Genomic DNA, 13,416 nt, shown 5'->3' with positions numbered 1-13,416 from the left:
TGCATATGAAATGTGTTTTTCACAAAGGCTATTGTCAGATAAAAATCTGAAAGACAGTATCTTGGTGACGGGGACGATGTAAACCCTAACGCAGGATTCTGAAAGTTCTCCATGTACCCTTAGGTGCAGACCCCTGGGTACCCTCATCTCTGGAGCCTTTCTAAGATGAGACCTGGCTTTCTGTTCCGCGCTGTGGCTTCTGTGCTTTCATTCTTCTTGGGCTGGACCCTCACGGGTGAGGGCCTCCAGGCGCCAGTCTGGGCTGCTGCAACAGGAGGAGAAGGTTCTAGGCTTCAGGAGCCTGCCTGGCTGCGCCAGTCTGGCTTTACCAGTAATCACACTGGATTGAGAAACCAGTACTGAGGCCAAGTGGAGAAACACACTCCCTCCCTAGCTTTCTCAACTGCCTTGCACCCTGGGAGGGCCTTAACCCCTTCCTGAGAGACAGAGGAGACAGTACAGAGCATGAGCTCTGGGGACTGGCTAAATGGACCAGGGGTTCCCTTTTTACTGTGAGAGTCTGCTGTGGGGACATAGCCTGTCTTAGGGAACCCTGGTCTGAGGGAGACTTACCCCCATCTTTAGGGAGTCCACATCAAAAGGCCCTGTCCTCAAGAAGCCCAGTCAGGTGGCCCCAGTGGAACTTCATCTTGGTCTGTCCCAGGAGGTGGTTGCTCTAGTGGGACCCTGCCTTGGCGAAACGTCTTCCAGGACCCCGATCTCTTTGCCCTGTGCTGCCTGACTGCAGTTAGATGTGTGGTAATGTCCCTGGGGGTGGGGAGGTGGGGGACACGTCCCCAGACTGTTTGGTTGGTTTTGGAGGAGTGGTGATATCTAAGGGTGGAGGGCGGATGCTTCCATCTTTCGCTCTCTACTTCCCTTCTGCCATCACGTTCCTGGGTTTATTGTCCCTGACAGATTACGGGTGTGTAAACACCTTATTAAAATCCCTGCTTAGGGGCGGAGAGATGGCTTAGTGGGTAAAGGTACCAGTTCTCACTAAGTCTGATGATCTGAATTTGATCCCACAACCCACATAATAGGAGAGAACTGCACAAGCGTGTGTGTGTGTGTGTGTGTGTGTGTGTACGCGCGCACGTACACGTGTGCTCATTCTCTCTTGAGTGCAAGCAAGCACATGTATGCACACATACACATGCACACACACATATATATAAATAAGTATAATTTAAATAAGCCTCAGTTTAGATTAAGGACTAGAAAGGATTTTAGCAATTTGAGTTGCAGATCAGGGAGGATGGAGGCCCAGAGAGAGAGAGAGAGAGAGAGAGAGAGAGAGAGAGAGAGAGAGAGAGAGTGTGTGTGTGTGTGTGTGGTCACATGGCCAGTGACAGAGGTAACAGAGTTCAGCCCCACCCTGGTAGGCGGGACTTTTGAAGACTTGGGATGTGGGGTCATCTAACACATCCCACATGCGTGGGTGGCAGGTACCCAAGGCATGCAGTGATGGGTGGGTACATCTGTACTAGGTGCTCGGTAGGAAGCTGTGCGTTCACGTGAGTTTTACCTTGAGAGATCTGCTCTTCTTATATCTGACTGTGGGGGAAGGGAAGGCCAGGTCTGCACCAGGGACATCAGGCTGGTCTTATCCCATTCAGGGCTGAGTCCACTTGGCCCATCCCTCTTGAGCCAAGGGTAGAGGGCAATGAGTCACAGATGACTCAGGTGCTGGAGGCCACAGCCACGCGTGGCACGTGACAGCGGAAGGCAGCCAGATCTGTTCCCGGACAGACAGGTGACCCAGGAAGCTGACACGGAGCTTTTGTTCCTAGAGAACGGGAAGAACTATTTGCAGGCTGGAGTGGGGTGACAAACAGCACAAGCTTGCCTATCTGCCAGAGCTATGACAAATGGTCTAGCTGGGCTGTTCCTCCTGCAAGTGGGAAGACATTGTCCTGACCAAACGTCCTCCTCAGACATACAGGGCTAAGGTCACCACCGTGGAAAAGCATTTTTTTTTTCTCACATTGGTTCAGGTAGAGAGTGCAAAGCCTTGTCCTACTGGTTGATTCCCAGACCTGACCTGGAAGAAACAGCATCTTGCATACGGTCAACATCCTGGGTTCAAATCCCCTGTGTGTCCTGGACGGCATCATTTCCTGTTGGAAGTGATGGAAACTTTAACACCCCGGGAGATCCCTTTCAGCTGCTCTCACATGGGAGAGCATTGGAGCCCGGGCTGGAGCCTCCACAATGTCCTCTGCCTCCTCCTTGCTTGAGGTGAGGCATCAGGATGGTGCTGGGAGCAGAGCCAGTGTTGGCCCTGCAGGGGCGTGGCCTAAGGTCCCGTCCACCTGCAACCCAGGATGATTACAGGGTGAGCCGCTGGGACCAGACACTGTAATCTGCATCTCTCCTCTTGGCAGGCCCAGTGACTTCTTTCCGTCCAGTTCACTTTTTTTTTTTTTTCTGAGAGTGCTTGAAAACTGGGGCCGTCCCACTCTGTGGGGTGAAGCTGAAGGCAAATGGAGAGCTGGGACAAGCAGGAATGGAGATGGGGAGAAAGCCAGGGAGTGGAGGGGAGCGGGGAGAGAGGCCTAGACCTCAGAAGGCTCGGCCCTATCTGGCAGACGGGAAAAAGAGGAGCATCCCCCATCCCTGTGCTCCCAGCCCAGCCTAGCTAGACCTTGCTGTCATCCCTCCTTAGATAGCTACCTGTGTCTTATCACTTCCTATCATGAAGAATGGGAGAGTCACATTGGGTCACCTTATATCTCAAATCCTGGTGATTTTTCTTGTCCCCCCTCCTCCGGGAGGAAAAAGCTAAATTCTTATAATGGTGATCTCAAGACCCCCAACATGATCCCTTCCAAGAGCAACAAGTCCAGTCTACAGGCAGCTGCCATGCTCCTGCCCCAGGATCTTTGCACACTGTTTCCCTTGGCCTAGGATGTTCTATGTGTATCTGCAGGACCTATTTCCTCATCTTCAAGTATTTGCTCACATGTCACCTTAGAGTGAGGCTGACCCTGGGCACATCTATGCTCGTGCTTGAGTGTGTGTGCACATGTGCATGCGTGTGTGCATGTGTGTATATGTGTGCAAGCCACGGCTTGCATGTATCAGATACATCTAAACTCCACAGCGGTCAGTCAGTTTGTCCTGTGAGTAAATACTCTTTGTCCCCGATGGTCCTTCTTCTGGACCTTGTAGGAACAGGCCTGTAATCCCAGTAACTCAGGAGGCTGAAGCAGGATTGTAAATTCAAGGTTGGCCTGTTTGAAGACTGAGTTCCATGTGAGCTTTGGCAACTTAGTGATACTCCGTATCCAAATATGAAGAGGGTTATGGTAGAGGGTGGCCTGCTCTCATCCAGCATGTGCAAGGACATTGTTCTAGTCCCAGCATTGGGGTAGTGTGGGGTGGAGAAGGACCAAAGAGAGGGAGGGCCTGGCTGGAAGGGTCAGAGAGGCCCCGGAAAGCAGCAGACATGGGGCCAGGACTAGCAGAAGCCCAAAGAGGGTTAGGGCTGGAAGTTCCTATGTGATGTCCTTGCTGCTTTCTGCTGTTGTGGCAAGCTCTATGATCAAAGGCAACTTAGGGAAGGAAAGGGTTTATTTCATCTTGCACTTCCAGGTTGCAGCCCCTCATCCTTGAGCAAAGTCAGAGTAGGGATCACAGAAGGATGCTGCTTGCCTACTGGATCCCTGGCTGCTCCCTGGCTTGTGCTTTCTTATACAGCTCTGGACTGTTTGTTGAAGGATGACACTGCCCACAGTAGGCTGAGTTCTTCTATATCAATTAGCAGGCAAGATGATGCCCCCAGACATGCCACAGGCCAATCTGGTCTAGGCAATTCCTCAATGAGCCTCCCTTTTCCTGGTGGCTGTAGGCTGTGTCAGGTTGATGAGAAAAATCAACTCCACAGGTAGGACCCTCGCAGGAGGTGGCCCTGGGAGAAGAGGTTGGTTTTGCCCAGCATAGTCCCTCTGTGACTGCCAACAGACAGATTCTCCGTGTTATCCTGAGTTGCAGGGGCCCGGCAGAAGCTTGTCTGCAGGGCCTAATGCCTACGACCAATGCAGAATATAGTGTTGGGAAGCGGTTCTGCACATGATCCCAGCTGGGACTTTTCTTCCAAGAAGAAGAAATTGTTCCTTGAGTTAAAAAAGAAACCATACCAAAATTCTGTAGTGTGGATCGTTTGCTGCTCAGAAGACACGCAGGCAGGAGTCTACGGGAGTACAAGAATAGGTATCTCCTGGGCTTTCTCCCTGGCCACACCGGTGGCTCTCTGTGCAAAGGAGAGGCCCAGCCGGCTGCACGTGGGCTGCAGAGCCCAAAGCCAAAGCACTGTACCTGGGACTGCTCCCCACTGGCACATTTTCTTCCTCATTTCAGCCTCCTTTGAATTCTTTTCAGTTGTGTGTATGTGCACATGTATGTATGACTGCAGGTACACATGTGTACATGTATGTGGAGGGTAAAGGTCAAGATTAAGTGTCTTCTGTTCTTACTCTCCATATTTTTTTAAAATAATTTTAATTTTATGTGTCTTGGTGTTTGGTCTGCATGTGTGTCTGTGTGAGAGTAGATTGAGTCCCTGAAACTGGGGTCACAGACAGCTGTGAGCTGCCGTGTGGATGCTGGGAATTGAACCCAGGTCCTTTGGAAGAGCAGCCAGTGTTCTCTTAACCCCTGGTTAAGTCATCTCTCTGGCTCCCCTTTCTCTCCCACCTCCCTTTAAAGACAGCATCTCATTATGTAGCCCTGGCTGGACTGGAACTCACTCCGTAGACCAGGCTGATCAAAGCCTCCATAGTGCTGGGATTACAGGCAAGCACGGCCAGATCCAAGCACCCACTCTGTCTCACACTGAAGCCAGCACCGCTGATTGGCTACATGCTCCGGACAGTGTGCTCCAGGGATTTGTTAGGCTCTAACTCCCTTACCCCAAGGGTATGGTTATAGTCATGCCCAGCTTCTATGTGTGTGTTGGGTTCTGAACTCAGGTTCTCATGCTTTTGAGGCAGGTAGTTTACTCATTGAGTCATCTCTTTAGACCTATAGCTAAAAAAAAAAAAATGGTGTGTGTGTGCGCACATGCACACACACACATGTGTAGAGCTTTCTTATCAAGGGCAGCTTGTCAGAGCTGGTGTCCCTCCAGCACCCATGGCTCTCTGGAACCTGTCAATGGCACCATCGTCTGCATGGTAGTAGAGGATGCAGCTTTCACAGGGAGCACACTCCTCTCACGGGGAGCACTCCTTCCACAGGGAGAACTCTTTTCATGAGGAGCATTTCTTTCATGGGGAGTGTTCCTTTGGTTCTTTCCTCTATAAGAAAAGTCACCTGCATTCCCTGGGTTTTCTCTACTTCAAAAATAATTCCAAAGATGGTTCCTGCCATCCCAGCAATCAGGAGGTGGCGGCAGGAGGATCAGAAGTTCAAGGCCATCCTCAGCTACATAGAAAATTTGAGACAAGTTACATGAGGCATGTTCTCAAATACTCTTGTCTAATAGTTAGATAGCTAATAGGTAGATGAATGGATAGATGATAGATAGATAGATAGATAGATAGATAGATAGACAGATGATAGGTAATAGATGGATGGATAGATAGATGATAGATAATAGATGGATGGGCAGATAAATGATGCATAGATGGGAATGGTGGATGGATAGATGGATAGATAGACGATGGGTGGGTAGATGATAGATAGATCGATAATAGGTGGATAGATAGAAAGATGACAGAAAGATAGATAGATAATGGACGATAGAAAGATATATAATATACAGATGGATAGATAGATAGATGATGGATGGATAGATTATAGATAGAGAGCTGATAGGTGGATTGATGATGAATACATGATATATAGATAGATCAATCAATAGATAGATAGATCAATCAAGACATAGACAGACAGATAGATAGATCTATCAATATATACATAGTTGGATAGATAGATAGATAGATAGATAGATAGATAGATACATACATACATACATACATACATACATACATACATACATACATACATAGGTAGATGCCCTGTTCTTCTCCTGCTACCATCTGTCTGTCTGTCCTGGGTTCTATGGCTTCCATGCTTCCCTCTGGTTTGGCTGGTCTTTGTGCCACCCAGCAGTCATGACAGACTGACAGCATTGGACTTCTTTTAACTTCAGGACAGACCGTCCTTCTCCAAGGATGCCTAGAGAATCTGAACATTGGGTGATTGTCTTTCGAGTTTTGCATTGTTGTTTGAGATGTTCTCTTTACACAGTCCAGACTACCTTTCAGCTTATGATCCCCAAATCAGGCACTGGTGCCACCAAACCTGGTTGGGGTGACTGACAGAAGGACAGTAAATATTTGTTAAACACACAACTAAGTGAACAAATACTCCAAACCTGCCTTTTCCAAACTTCCAGAGATTTGGTTCCTCTCTCACTTAGCACAGAGCCAGCCTTCATCTGTCACACGGCCAGGCCAGCCCACCCTCACCCTTGCCTTCGCCTTGCCCTGCTTGAGGGCCCCTCACTCCCTGCCCATGCGCAGCTCTGCTTCCTGGAACAAATCAGTTTCACATCTATCTGCCTTAGGGACTTTGAACTTGTTATTCTTTTCTTCTGGAACATTCTGCCTCCACACTTTTGCATGGATACCGCCTCTATACTCTTGCTTACTTACTAACGTACGTACTTACGTTTGTATTTATGTATTTATTTGGTATCTTGAGACAGGATTTCTTTGTGTGCTGTCCTGGAACTAGCTCTGTAGGCCAGGCTGGCCTTGAACTCACAGAGATCTGCCTGCCCCCCTGCCTTTGCCCCATCCCCGCCCCTGTCCCTTTAATACCTGTGCTGGGATTGGCACCGTCATCACCATCACCCAGCTTTTCTTTGTTTTGTTTATTGTGTTCTGTTCTTTTTAGAAGGAGTTAAAAGAGACCTTCCTTGTGCATCCTCATCCCCACAGTATGGCACCACCAGGGGCTGGAGAGAGACCTTACCGCTTTTCCAGAAGTCCTGAGTTCTGTTTCCAGCACCCACATCAGGCAGCTTAAAACTGCCTGTAACTCCAGCTCCAGGAGAACCAATGTCTCTTTTAGCTTCTGTGGACACCTGCACACCTCTCTCTCTCTCTCTCTCTCTCTCTCTCTCTCTCTCTCTCTCTCACACACACACACACACACACACACACACACACACACTGAGGTACAGTGGGAAGAGAATAAATCTTCTTTTAAGAATACGACATCACTAAGTTCTCAGTCACTCTCCCTGTGGTATTTATCTCTAGCAAGGCTTGATTTGTCTTTCTTCCTTTGGGATTTCTGGGCGGCAGGAAGCTTGTCTGGGTGATTGTCCTGACTGTTTGTCCCCATGGGGTGGGGCTCAGTAATCATTGATTGATTGAACGAATGAATGAATGCTCCAACTCTGCATCAGAGTTTCTGGAGATTCACAGCGTCTTACATAATCAGGACCTTGGTGACCTTGTTTGCACTCTTAACTCCAAGGCTATTCGGCATGCTCGGCCAATGTAATTAAAGCTCACTTAGCCCTGGTGGCCCCTTCTCTCCCTAGTGAGGCACTGCAGGGATGCACAGTAGGCCAATTGCACACTTCCTGGGATGGAGTCAGGACAGGCCACCTGGCTGCTGTTCTGATTATCTCAGAGACTTTAAGCAAGTCAGCATACCTAACTCCATTTACGGTTCTTGTCAGAAAAGATAAAGAGATGTACAGATGCTCTCTACGATTCTGTTTGACTTTCAAAGACCAGCTCCGGACCCAGCTGTGGGCAGCAGTTGAGAAGGAGGAGAAAGGCTGGGGGTGGGTGGGGGAGGGGCAAGTAGCAAAAAGGACTTTTCCAGGAAGGTTCAGGTCACCTGCTTATTTCTTCTAGAGCCTCGGGGAGAGGGCTCTGGAAGATTCTGGGTAAGGTTAGGTTTGGAAGTTCAGTCTATAATACCCTAGAAGCATAACTGAATGATTGCGACAACTCTCTCTCTCTCTCTCTCTCTCTCTCTCTCTCTCTCTCTCTCTCTCTCTCTGTCTCTCTCTTTCAGCTGTTTGGCCTGGAACACACAGAGCCCTGAGACCGTCTGTGGTCTCATCAGTATACGAATGAACATATTTTTTGGGGATGATGTCTTTAGTTTTCATGGGATCCCTAAGGGATGTGTGTCCCCCAATACTGAAGAGCTCATATGTAGCAGGCTAGGCTGACCCCATAAGAAGAGTAATCAAAGAGATGAGGGTGAGCAGAGACAGGCCCCAGTTCTCCGTGTTTTCATGTCCCTGTGGGTCTTCATCCCTTACAAGGAGGGGGGGTGACCTGCAGGAAGATCTGGCTGCCTTTACGACGTGAATGTTACGGCCATTTGGTAGGCCTGTGCACCTCTGTTCTATGGTGACTCCGCAGGCCGTGATGCCCGTGTGCAGCAGGGAGAGCAGAGGCACACTGTTGGCTGAGGGATCCCAGGCCTTCCCTTTGAAGAGTCCAGCAGGATGACAACCCACCGAGGCTGGCTGCCGCCTCCACTCTTCCTCCCTATGAGGGGTGCCGAGGTGGCTCCTGTCAGTAGGTTGTGCTGACTCTAAAGCAGGCTGTGGGTGCTGAGAGAAACGATGGTGTCCATGTCAGACTCCTCAGCTGCTCACAGACCTGCTGCACTAGGGGCTCTTGGGGTTGCTGGAGTGAGAACTGGGGAAGGGATGGGGGTTGGGGGAGGGAGAGACATTCTCCAAGGGGAAGGCATCCTCTGGGTGGGTAATCCCTGAACAACGGAGTATTTATAGCACTGTCTACGACTGCAGTGCAGGTGTGTGTTCTCCACTGGACTTTGGGCTTTACTGCAGGCCTCAGGCCTGGGAGACTTTTTGGAATGTGCCCCTTGTCTTCTAAGGCCACCTTTGGCCTCACCTGCTGTTTACCTTCCTCTTGGAGTCTCTTTGCCGCCGCCGCCAACCCCCTTCCCCTTTGGCAGACTGAGTGAGTGCCAGGAAATTGTTGGTCAAAGGTGAGGTCACTAAGAGCCTAGAAAAACAACAGGTCACCATTAACCTTGTCTACCTTCCAGGTGTCTTCTGCTTCACGCAAGCTCCTTCCTCCCTCCCTCCGCATCCCCAGCACTTGTTGTTCCGGGAGAAGCGATGCTGGCAGATTTTGGGGTGTGTTTGGGTTGGGGCAGATCCTGTAAGACTGACCATCTTGAGGCATTCCTCATTACTATTTCTGACTGGTGAGATATAGTTTTCAGGTATTATCTCAGATTGCATGGCCACCTGAGCTTAGATGCTGGCTATCCAGTAAAGCCCAAGGGACGCTGAGAGAAAGATGGTGTTCATTTGCCAACATATTCTCAGGGCCTGTCTTTTCATAATGTTTGTTTCACTGGATGGAGGAATGGATGGATCATAGATAGGTGGGTGGTTGGGTGCAAATAAATAAGTAGAGGGGTGGGTGCGTGTTTGTGGATACATACATGAATGGCTCTCTGGGTTAGTGGGATGAGCAGGTGGTGATGGATGGTTGGATGAGTAGGTAGATATGGACAGATGGGTGTTTGGATTGATGGGTGAATAGATAGGTAGGTGAAGATTGGTTGGTTGGTTGGTTGGAAGGGTAAATGAGTTGTGTGAGTGGGTAGATGGGTGGATGTATGCATGGCTGGATGGGTTGGTTGGTGGAAAGACGAAAAGTGAATCTGTTGAGTGGCAGATTGGATGGGTGGTAGATGAATGGATGAATAGATAGATAGAGGGATGGCTGGACTGATGGTTAAATAGGTCAGTAGATGAGCAGATATATGAATGGCTGGGTGTTTGGAAGGATAGATGAATGGTTGGGTAAGTGGTATGATGGATGGATTTGCGGGTAGATTCATGGGTGTTTGAATTGTTGGACAGATAGATGAGTGAGGATAGATGGATTGATGGTTGGTGGGCCGGTAGATGAATGGATAGATGAATGGATGATGGGTAGTTGGACAGATGAAAGGATGAATGGATAGGTGTAGGTAGATGGTTGGATGGAGGGGTAGATGGGTGGCTAGGAAGATGGCCAGAAAGATGGAAGGTTGGGAGGATGAGTAGCTGGGTAGCTGGGCAGACTGGTAGGTAGTTGGATGGGTTGATGATGATGGATGATGGTTAGGTAAATATTTGAGTGAATAAATGGATAGGTGGGAGTGGTATTCTGGGTTCTATGGTTGAGAGCTCTCCTCCTCTGGGAATCCCCTTGAGAAAACGTCTTCCCTACTGTCTACATATCTGCATTCCCATTGTTTTGTTGATATGATCTTGATTTCTTTACTGATCCTCTCAGATGATTTCAGATGGTTGTGTTCAAGCCAGTGAGAGACAGAGTCTTCTAATTCTCCATGTTGCCCACTAATGCTTGCCCTGGTACCTGCACACTGTTGGATGCTTACCAGACTATGGGATCTGGACAAAAGAGGCAGGGGTGGGCTGTGGTCGGTTGTTCTTACAAGATGATTCACTTTTTTGGTGAAAGAGCTTAGCTCCTACCTCTTTGGTCAATCCCACACACCACATCTCAGACCTGGGATTTCTTTCTGTACAGACTTGGTCATCAAAACCAGTTGACAGTCACTTGTGTATTCTCTCCCAAGCTGTTTGCTATGTGCCTCTAATGTATCAGATGCTGTGCTTGATAGAGCTGAAGGTGGAGGTGGTATAAGGAATGTCTCATCTGCCAGAGGTGCACCTAAATTCTGGAGCTTGAGGTCAGGATATCAGAGAAGACTTCCCAGAGAGATAGTGGCCCTGGAACCCTTGCTAAACCCTTATTCGAACTTTTTGTTGAGAGAGCGTAAGTCCATCTCAGTTATCCAAGACCTTCCTGGTCGTCCTTCCATGCCCTTCTCCATCCTGCTCCATGGAGTTGTCAGAACTAAAATACTGGCTGACAGTGACAACCCCTTCCCCTGTAGACAGATGTGTGGGGCTCAGAGCTGAAGCAAGGCACCCACCGAGGCTCTGCTGTGACTCTGGGGATTGGTACCTAGCTTGCACTCTCTCACAGACTGCACCTCTGCTGCTTGTCTTCACTAGCCCTGAGCCTTTTGTGCCAACCCAGTACCTGAGGCTCTGAAATGGGCACTTGACACAGCTGGGATGTCCCTCCTTGCCAAGGTTCCCCTGCTTCACAGTGACAGGTGGGCACCAGAAACATGAGACTGTGAGTCTTGTTAGAGGGAGGTTGGGTGTGAGCATGGCCCAGTTATTATGCAGAGAGGGTGTCTAGGGAGAGAGCGTGGCTCTGGAACTCTGATGGGCCACTGTGTTACAACCCCCACCTCCCTTCACCGGGCAGCTGTGCAGAGGCGGTGCAGCAGCTGCCCTTGCCCTCGGGGCGGGCCTCTAGCAGTGCTCCCAGGCCTTGTTGCCCTGCCAGCCCAAAGGCACAAAGTCCAATGGGGTGATTTTGACATCTCTTCCCATGGCAGCCTTAAAGAGCCCATGCCTCTTGAGAGTTAATAATTAATAATTACACATTGGGTCACTGCCAGACCCCGATGGCGGCATGTATGAAGATGAGTGGGTAGATGGTTATAAGGAGGTGACAGAGCTGTAGCCTGCTCCTAAGGAGAGGCTGGAGGTCTCGTCCTTGAATCTCATCCCCTCGGGGCTGTCTCTACCATGCAGCTCTGGCCTGGAGCCATAAAGAAGATTCTGTATCTTTAATGGCAAAGAGCCCAGTGAGCTCAGCGAGAGAGAGTAAAGTCTCGGATGCTGCCCCCCAGCTCTGACAGGAGAGCATTCAGAAGAAAAATCATGCCAGGCGACGGATGCCCACCATGGAGGCGGGTGACTCCCAGGCTAATGGGAAGTGGGGTTCTATCTTAGGGCCGAATCTTTCTTCTATCCTTCATCTCTGCTCCTCTAGTTTTGGGAAGCAAGGTGACAAAGACTAACAGTGACATCAAGAAACTCCTTCACGGGTGCCGGGCATATTCTGTAGCCTTGTGACAAAGGTATTTCTTTCAACCTTTTGACAGCTGTAATGGGCCTTGTCCCTCCAATGTCCCCCACTAAACTAGCTCACTTGATCTTCTAGGAATCTTTCGAGATTTACCACATCCAGCCCACATTCCCTCCTCTTCCTCCCAGTAAGAATCTAGCAGGTCTGAACTAAGCCAGGCTGGGCCATCAGCCCCTGCCCACATTGCTATGCTCATCACCTCTCTATAGTCAGAGCCAGGGCTCTGACAGGCCTGGAGGAGATGAAGGGACAGACAAAATGACCTCAACAAGAAAGTAGACCGTGGGAAGGATGAGTTACCTCCTGGCTGGCCTCAGCTTTTGACCTAGAAGGCTCATCACAAGTCTGTTGGGGGTTCAAGTCAAAATATTGCTAGAAGCTGGGCATGGTGGCACCTCTCTAATGCCAGCACTAAGTGTGCAGAGGCAGGCAGATCTTTGTGAGCTCAAATGCAGCCTAGTCTACTGCAGTGAGTCTCAGGACAGCCAAGATCACACACATATTGAGAGATCCTGTCTCAAAAGCGAACAAAATTTTTTCTTGAGCTAGGTGTGCTGTTTGGTGCCCACTTGCAATCCCAGCACTAAAACAGGGGCAAAAGAATTGCCAATGAGTTCTAGGCCAGTCTGGGTGACATGGCAAGATCCTGTCTCAAAAATGCAACAGCAGAATAAGGAAAATAAATAAAACCTTTCTACCTTCATTCTGAGAGTAGCTTCTACCTAGCACAAGGAACCACACCAAGGAGATGCAGGCTAAAACTCAAGTGGCCAGGCTGACATGACACACACTGTACTATCTCCCCACATATGTGCCTTCAGGTACATGAGCCCAGGTGTGCATGTGGGGGAGGGGTACAATCATTCTCAACGCTACCTCGTGTGTGTGTGTGTGTGTGTGTGTTCGTGCGTGCGTGCATGCGTGCACTCGTGCACGCACACACACAGATTATGATGTTGAATGTTTTTTCCTCAATCACTTTATTTTTCTTTTAAAAAATTAATTAAATGGATGAATGAACGAATGAATGAAAGAATGAATTGAGTGTGTGTATGTATGTCTTCAGGATATAACTGAGGTTGTCAGACTTAGCAGCATGTACCCCATATCAGCTGAGCTGTCACACCAGCTCTCCATCTTCATTTATTTAGATACAGGGTCTCATTGTATAACCCCACCTGGTTTGGAACTCTCTTTGTAGACCAGGTTGGTTTTGAACTCACAGAGATCTGCCTGCCTCTGTCTCCCAAGTGCTGAGATTAAAGACTGCATCGTCACCATGCCTGACTTCAACTTTATTTTTTTTCATTGGAATCTCTCATCAAACTGAAGCTTTTCCATCTGACAAGGTTGTCTGTGTGTCTTCAAAGATCTGCCTGTGTGTCCATCTCCTTTCATGACCTCTGCTGGCACAGACTTAGGTCCTTAT

The sequence above is a fragment of the Mus musculus genome, chromosome 17 (assembly GCF_000001635.26).
Source record: "Mus musculus strain C57BL/6J chromosome 17, GRCm38.p6 C57BL/6J".
Taxonomy (NCBI): domain Eukaryota; kingdom Metazoa; phylum Chordata; class Mammalia; order Rodentia; family Muridae; genus Mus; species Mus musculus.
Note: the sequence above shows the minus strand (reverse complement) of the source record.